Here is a 6,543-nt window from a genome sequence, read left to right on the forward strand (position 1 = left end):
GCCCAGCTGTGAATGCAAATAATAAACGAACTCAGTATTCTCACTTCCAGTGAGTCGAAATCTTTAATCAGGTATATGGTAGTTTTTGTCTTACCTCAGCCTCAACCGTGGTGGCCTGAGGTGGATGGTTTTTTATATTATTTTAAGTATCCAAGTGCCGTTTTCGGGAATCTACAAAGTCTACTATCTGTAAGTAAATTTTGTTTTATAACATCCATCAAAATGGTGTCTTCGTGCAATTCTATATTATTTTTTCTTTTTTAAATAAATGCCAAAATTAAAGAAAGCCTATAATGAATTAATTACACACGTTCTAAATAACATAACGTTAAGCTTAAAACTAGGTTTTAAGTGACATTTTCAAGCATGGTAATCTATTTGTGGTCCGTGGGTACCACAGAATACAAAACATCCGAAAAATGGAAGTCGAAAACCGTCCAATTTCGACAAAAAAAAGTGAGCTATATACCCTTTGTGTTTAAGCCAAAATTGGGTTATTTTCTCCTAGTATTTTTTCTGATGATTCGAACATTTGTATGTCCGTAGGTTCCCCAGAACACACTCTTATGAACCGTAGGTGCCGCAGGAACAAAACAAATGAAAAATGGCAGGGTCAATAAATCGTCAAAATTCGACAAAATCCTCTCCGGTGATGATGAATAATTTTTGTTATTGTCGTTGTCGCTGTTGTTGCGGTAATCGTCGTCGCTGTCATTGTCGTTGGTTGTAAATTGTTTGTTACCACAATACAGAAAGTTTGGTAAGTCTGGTTGGTTTAAAATTTGGCAGAATGCAATGTGGTAATAGGACGATCGACGGAGCATACTGTTTCCGGCAAGATGGTAACAAAGATGTGACCGGATGATTAGCCGAATGCCAGTTGGCCAAAGACATTTGGCCAATGGATAATTTGCTGAACAAACATTTTGCCTTAAGGATTTTTCGCCGATAGGATGTTTGGCCGAACGGACATTTCACCGAACGCCATTTTGCCAAAGACTTTTGTCCGAACGGACTTTTAGCCGACAGGACATTTGGCCGAAAGGACGATTGGCCGAAATGACATTTGACAGAAAAAAAAAAAGTATGTTTCGCCGAAAAGCTTTTTTTTTCAGCTGGACTAAAACTATTCACAAATATAAAAGTAATGTAATGTTGATTATGGTATCACATTAAATCTAATGCTACCGGGTACACAAAATATCTGTGAATGTAAGTTTAATTGAATTTTTTATCTTGTAAGTATGTTGAACGACATGTGTTAACGTGTAAGGGCTGATTGTTTAATGTAATACTTTAATTTCTTTTTTTGCAACATTTTAGTCCTAGAACTAAATCAAAAATGTTATACGTCAATTGCAACTACAGGCCAAATGTTGACGTGATACCAATGGTCAATGTTTTTATTGCAGGGATAACAAAATAAACGTGATCACATCAACCCTAAACCTAACGCTAGGAGTACACAATAGCACATCTATCTGTAGCATAATGTGTTAGGGCAAAATTATCGGGCATCAACAGATGCTAATTCTAATGCAAACGCATTTGGGTTTGACACGCATTTCAGGTTCCTCCCACGCGGTCAAGACTTTATCACACGCAATTCCCACAAACCCATGAAATATATTTTTTGTTATACAGTATATATTATATTGTAATAATTGTATCCATGAAATGGTTTTTCGCCGTCAAATTGTATTATAATTGAGCTGGTAAACAGGTTTAACATTGGAAATTGTCGAATTCATACGTGAAAAATGACAAAAAAAAGTAATCTATTACAACTCAATTTTTCCGGAAAATATAAAAAAATTGCAATTATAATATTACTGAGCAAGCGAGCATATAAACATTGTCGCTGATCTGTCTAAAAGCATGGTCTAAGGTGCACGTTTGATCGCGTGAGATCAGAACATTAAACAAACGTACGTCCTTTCGACCAAAGGGCTTTATAGGCGAAATGGCGTTTGGCGAAATGTTCATTCGGCCAAACGTCCTATCGGTAAAAAGTCCTTTCGGCAAAATGTCCGTTTGGCTAATTGTCCATCGGCCAAACGTGTTCCGGCCAACTGGCATTCGGCTAATCATTTGGGTACCTAAAAGCAATGCTTTTGATAGTGTCTGAAAAATCACATCGTGGGGCTGGGGGGTACGCTGTACTTTTACTGCGCAGCGTAAAAAGAGCTTTCTAATGTTAGCATTAAATATTATGAATTACCGACGCCAGAATTAAGCCAATAATGAATTAATTAGATACTTTCTGATTTAACTACTATCACAATTACAATCCGATTATTATAAATACTTTTTAAAATTTTTAAAGGATTTTTAGTAGTTTTAAATTTAAAGATATGGGTTTTTCCATGGTTTAACTGATTAAATCCGCCAACCAATCAGGTACCTTAATTGCTAACTTTTCTTGGTTAATCATCAGCAAAGTTACTAATAATGATGGTGACAGTGTGTTGTCGTGTTTGATTTTGGAACGATTACATAGACTAAAGGTTTTATCTGAAGGTACGTTATGTTTACTTTATATTCTGGCCGAGATTTTGCTGAAAACCATCTTTGTAGCCTGTATAGCAGTATAACTGCAATATATCATGCCTGCAGGGTTATGTGACCAGATAAGGACGGACTGGTATAGAAGTGTCACTCGTTGCTTATAGACGAAGAGATAGTAATGAGTTTGTTAGTTAATGTGATGATTTGTAATTTATATTTTTATGTGCTATGCATATATCATTAGGCTATACGTATAGTTACATTTATGATATTTGTAATACCATGTGAATTGTAGTACGCCATAGATAGAAGTATTATGACAAATAATTTTAATCTGAATAGGGCGACATGCAACAGTAAGTTATGGGAAGAGGGTGAGTAAATTATGTAAGTAATTTAGTGAGTGAGTAATGTCTGTGCATAGTGTAAGTAATTTTTGTGCAGTAAATGTTTCAGCCAGGGTTGGAAAATTTCCCTGCATAGGTTGAAATTTCCTTGTAGGCGTTAGGATGTCTATGGGTACCGTATTTATTCGGAATTAACGCCTCTCACCCATAAACGCCTCCCTCAAATAAACACCCTCTCCAGTCATTTGGAATAAACGCCTACCTCGGAAAACCGCCGGAGGGCGTTTATGGCTATGTTCTCACACGGCAGCTAACGGTTAGCAGGATCCGGATCTGCTAACTGTTAGCTGCCGTGCGTCCATGCGAGAAAATCCCGATCCGGATACCAACAATATGATGATCGAATCACTGGCCAATAAGAAACTGGAACGTGTGATTGGATGATGATAGAAATGCCTTCAACTTGCTAACCGATAGCCCTTGCTAACCGTTAGCGTATCGGGATACCGCTAACGGTTAGCGCTAACCGATCGGGCGTTCTCACGCAGGTGCTAACGGTTAGCGCTAACGGTTAGCTCCCGATCCGGATGCTAGGGCTCTCGTGAGAACCAGGCTTCTTTCTCCGTCGAATTAACGCTACCTAAATGACTGTAAATGGAAGCAACATTCTACACATTCAACACATTCTATTAATGTTGTCCTCCAGTAGAATTGCGTTTTTCTAACCTGGCTGGGATCAATTAGTCTTGATGGAAATTTATGTGGTGTAGTTCCACATTGAAATATGGGGGCCTTTGATTAAGTACGTATCCATTTTACACTAAAAAAAGTAACTTAATTAAAGCCTCCCTCGAATAAACACCTCCTCAAAAACCTTTCTCAACAATAAACGCCAGGGGTGGGGGGGGGGGGGTTTAACAAATACAAGAAAATTCTCTTGGCACAAATTTTCACACCCCTTACGACTGACCCTTGTTGATGTTATTTAATATGATGGTTTTTTTTTACCGTCATTTTATTGGATAGAATCTTTTTTTTCCCATTTATGGATGAAAATAGGCGAACGTAGAGTGTCCCAGCTAACAACATTATGTTATAAGAACGTTATAAAACGTTACAGTTTGGTAAAAACGTTATTTTTGTAGAACCATATGTAAGTACTTGTAACCTAATTTCACAACGTTTGAAAGAAGTTTTAACAACGTTGAGTGAACGTTCTGTGAGATACCAAACCGCAATGTTCGCGAATGTTATAAGAACGTTTTGTGTTTGCTGGGGTCTTGCACAGGGACGCAGCGATCTTGATCCCACGACCTCACGATGGAAGCCACTGTTCCGCACGACTTCCGTCTGGAAAATTCCATCCCCTTTCCATTTCATTTCATTTCAATTTATTCAGTTCACTCAGAGCGATAAAAACAAAACATTACAAAAGCACAGAAACAAATAAAAAGTACAAAAAACAACAACTGAATGAACTGAGGAAAATACCCAAGAAAGTTCACAAGTAAACTTATTTCCACTGGGGTCCTCAGACAGAAAGAAAACATTGAAAATTGCACTAACCCTAAGCACTAAAAAAGGAAATCTTACCAATTAATTAAATTACATTAAAATTATAATTTACAAAAAATAAAAGAAAAACAATTTAAAAGATGAAAAAAAGCACATCAAAGAATTATTAAGGAATCACAGTAAAATTTACAATTTAAAAAAAAAATTCAGATTATGAAAATTTATTTTATAAAAATTTAAAGATAAAACAAACCAATTTAAATTAATAGCGACATTAAAATCTTACATTTTTTTCAAAATTGCTAAAATTATAGACAATTTTATAAAATTATTGTTTAAATTCATTAAATTTAAGATTATCATAAACGCTTTATTATATAAATCAGTAATTATATGGTAGTATAAAAAATAGATATAATTTAAACAATTAAGATTGCGGTTCTTTTATTTACAATGTTAAAAATACTGTTATTGAATTTTTTTATAAGCAAAATATAAAAATTATTGTTGAACTTCATTATATTTACAATATCAAAAATACTTTTAATTGTTATTTAAAAATATATTATTATTGAATTTTGATATTACCATTACTAAAATTAAAAAAAAATAATTATAATTTAAAAAAAATATTGGTCAAAGAGTTACAATTAAATTAAAAAGACAAATTAATTAGGAAAAGTGATTACAGTTCTAGAATAAAAATACATTACTGTAAAGGATTATTTTATAAATAAAATCTAGCAAGATGAAGGGGACCATTATATAGGGGTAGTATTACAAGGGAATTTTTCAAAGTAAATAAGATTTTCCACACCGCTCATAAAAATTCCCACGCTCTGAAAAAATCCCCACCCTTAATGGGAAATTCCCCCCTATTGCAGGAAACTTCACATCCCTAGTGGGAAATTCCTCACCTATATGGGATAAATTTCAATCTCTGATTTGATGTTCCATACCTTATAATTTCCTACCACTGGTGGAACCGATTTTCCACTCTGTCGTTAAATTTCTAACCATTGCTAAAGAATTTCCACACTGCAGCAAAATAATTACCGATAATCGTCGAGATTGTACAGTTTCTAAGAAATACATACAGTACCTGCCTCCTAATGTATTATGGGAAATTCTTTGGTGATGTGTTAATAAGGTGACGATAAGGACAGGTAGGCAGGTAGGATTGCTTTGATGACGATGAGGATTATGGTTAGAATGATGGCGACAACGACGGGTATGTGATGGTGATGGGTAGCATGGCGACGATGATAATGATGATTATGATGTGTAGGATGACGAAGATGAACATAGTGACTATACCATAATCATGTTCAAGTGAACAATGTAAAGTTAGATAATAAAAAGGTAATTTGTATCTGTATAATAATGGGTAGGAAAATAAAATGATGGTTAGGACGATGATGAGGAGTATGATGTTTTATAATGAAGATAATGTAGTAGATGATGATAATTATGACGATGATGATGATAATGAGGACGATGTGTAATGAAGAAGAAAATGATGATAAACTACATGATGGGGAGGCTGACGACAGCTTCACATTATGATGATGATGATGATGATGCTGAGTAGGATATGATGATGATGACAATGGTGTTGATTGGTAGCATGACTTTATGATAGTGACGATGATGATGATGATGGTGGTGGTGATAATGCTGATGATTGGGTAGGACAACAACGCCCACGATTACGACGACAAATATTATGATAATGTATGATGATGATATAGTTGATGATTCATCAAAAACTTGGATGGCTACTGTTTAACTTGCGTCATCATCAATTGTATTCTATTGCTATCGTGATTCAATTACTGTATCCACCTATGTATTCTAGTCAGGCTGTGATGTCTTTCTGGCATCCAATATGACTGTTACTAAATATCACCTAAAACGCGGCTCCCCCCCCCCCCCCTTTGTACACAGTGTTAAAATGTTTAAGCTTATTCTTGAGCCAATACAAATTCTTTCCTGGGATCACTCAAAATGAATACTTCTAAACATGTAAATATGCATCAGTACATGTTATACATAGGCTTAATAGAACACAGGCCTAAGCGTGATTTAATATAATCTTAAATCCATAAATCTCAGGCCAGGTCTTTTAAGATAGAAATGCGATACTGTGGTTCAATTTTGTTTTATCCTTTTG

The sequence above is a fragment of the Anneissia japonica genome, unplaced genomic scaffold (assembly GCF_011630105.1).
Source record: "Anneissia japonica isolate Jap-2015-1 unplaced genomic scaffold, ASM1163010v1 scaffold287726_len2788222_cov184, whole genome shotgun sequence".
NCBI lineage: Eukaryota > Metazoa > Echinodermata > Crinoidea > Comatulida > Comatulidae > Anneissia > Anneissia japonica.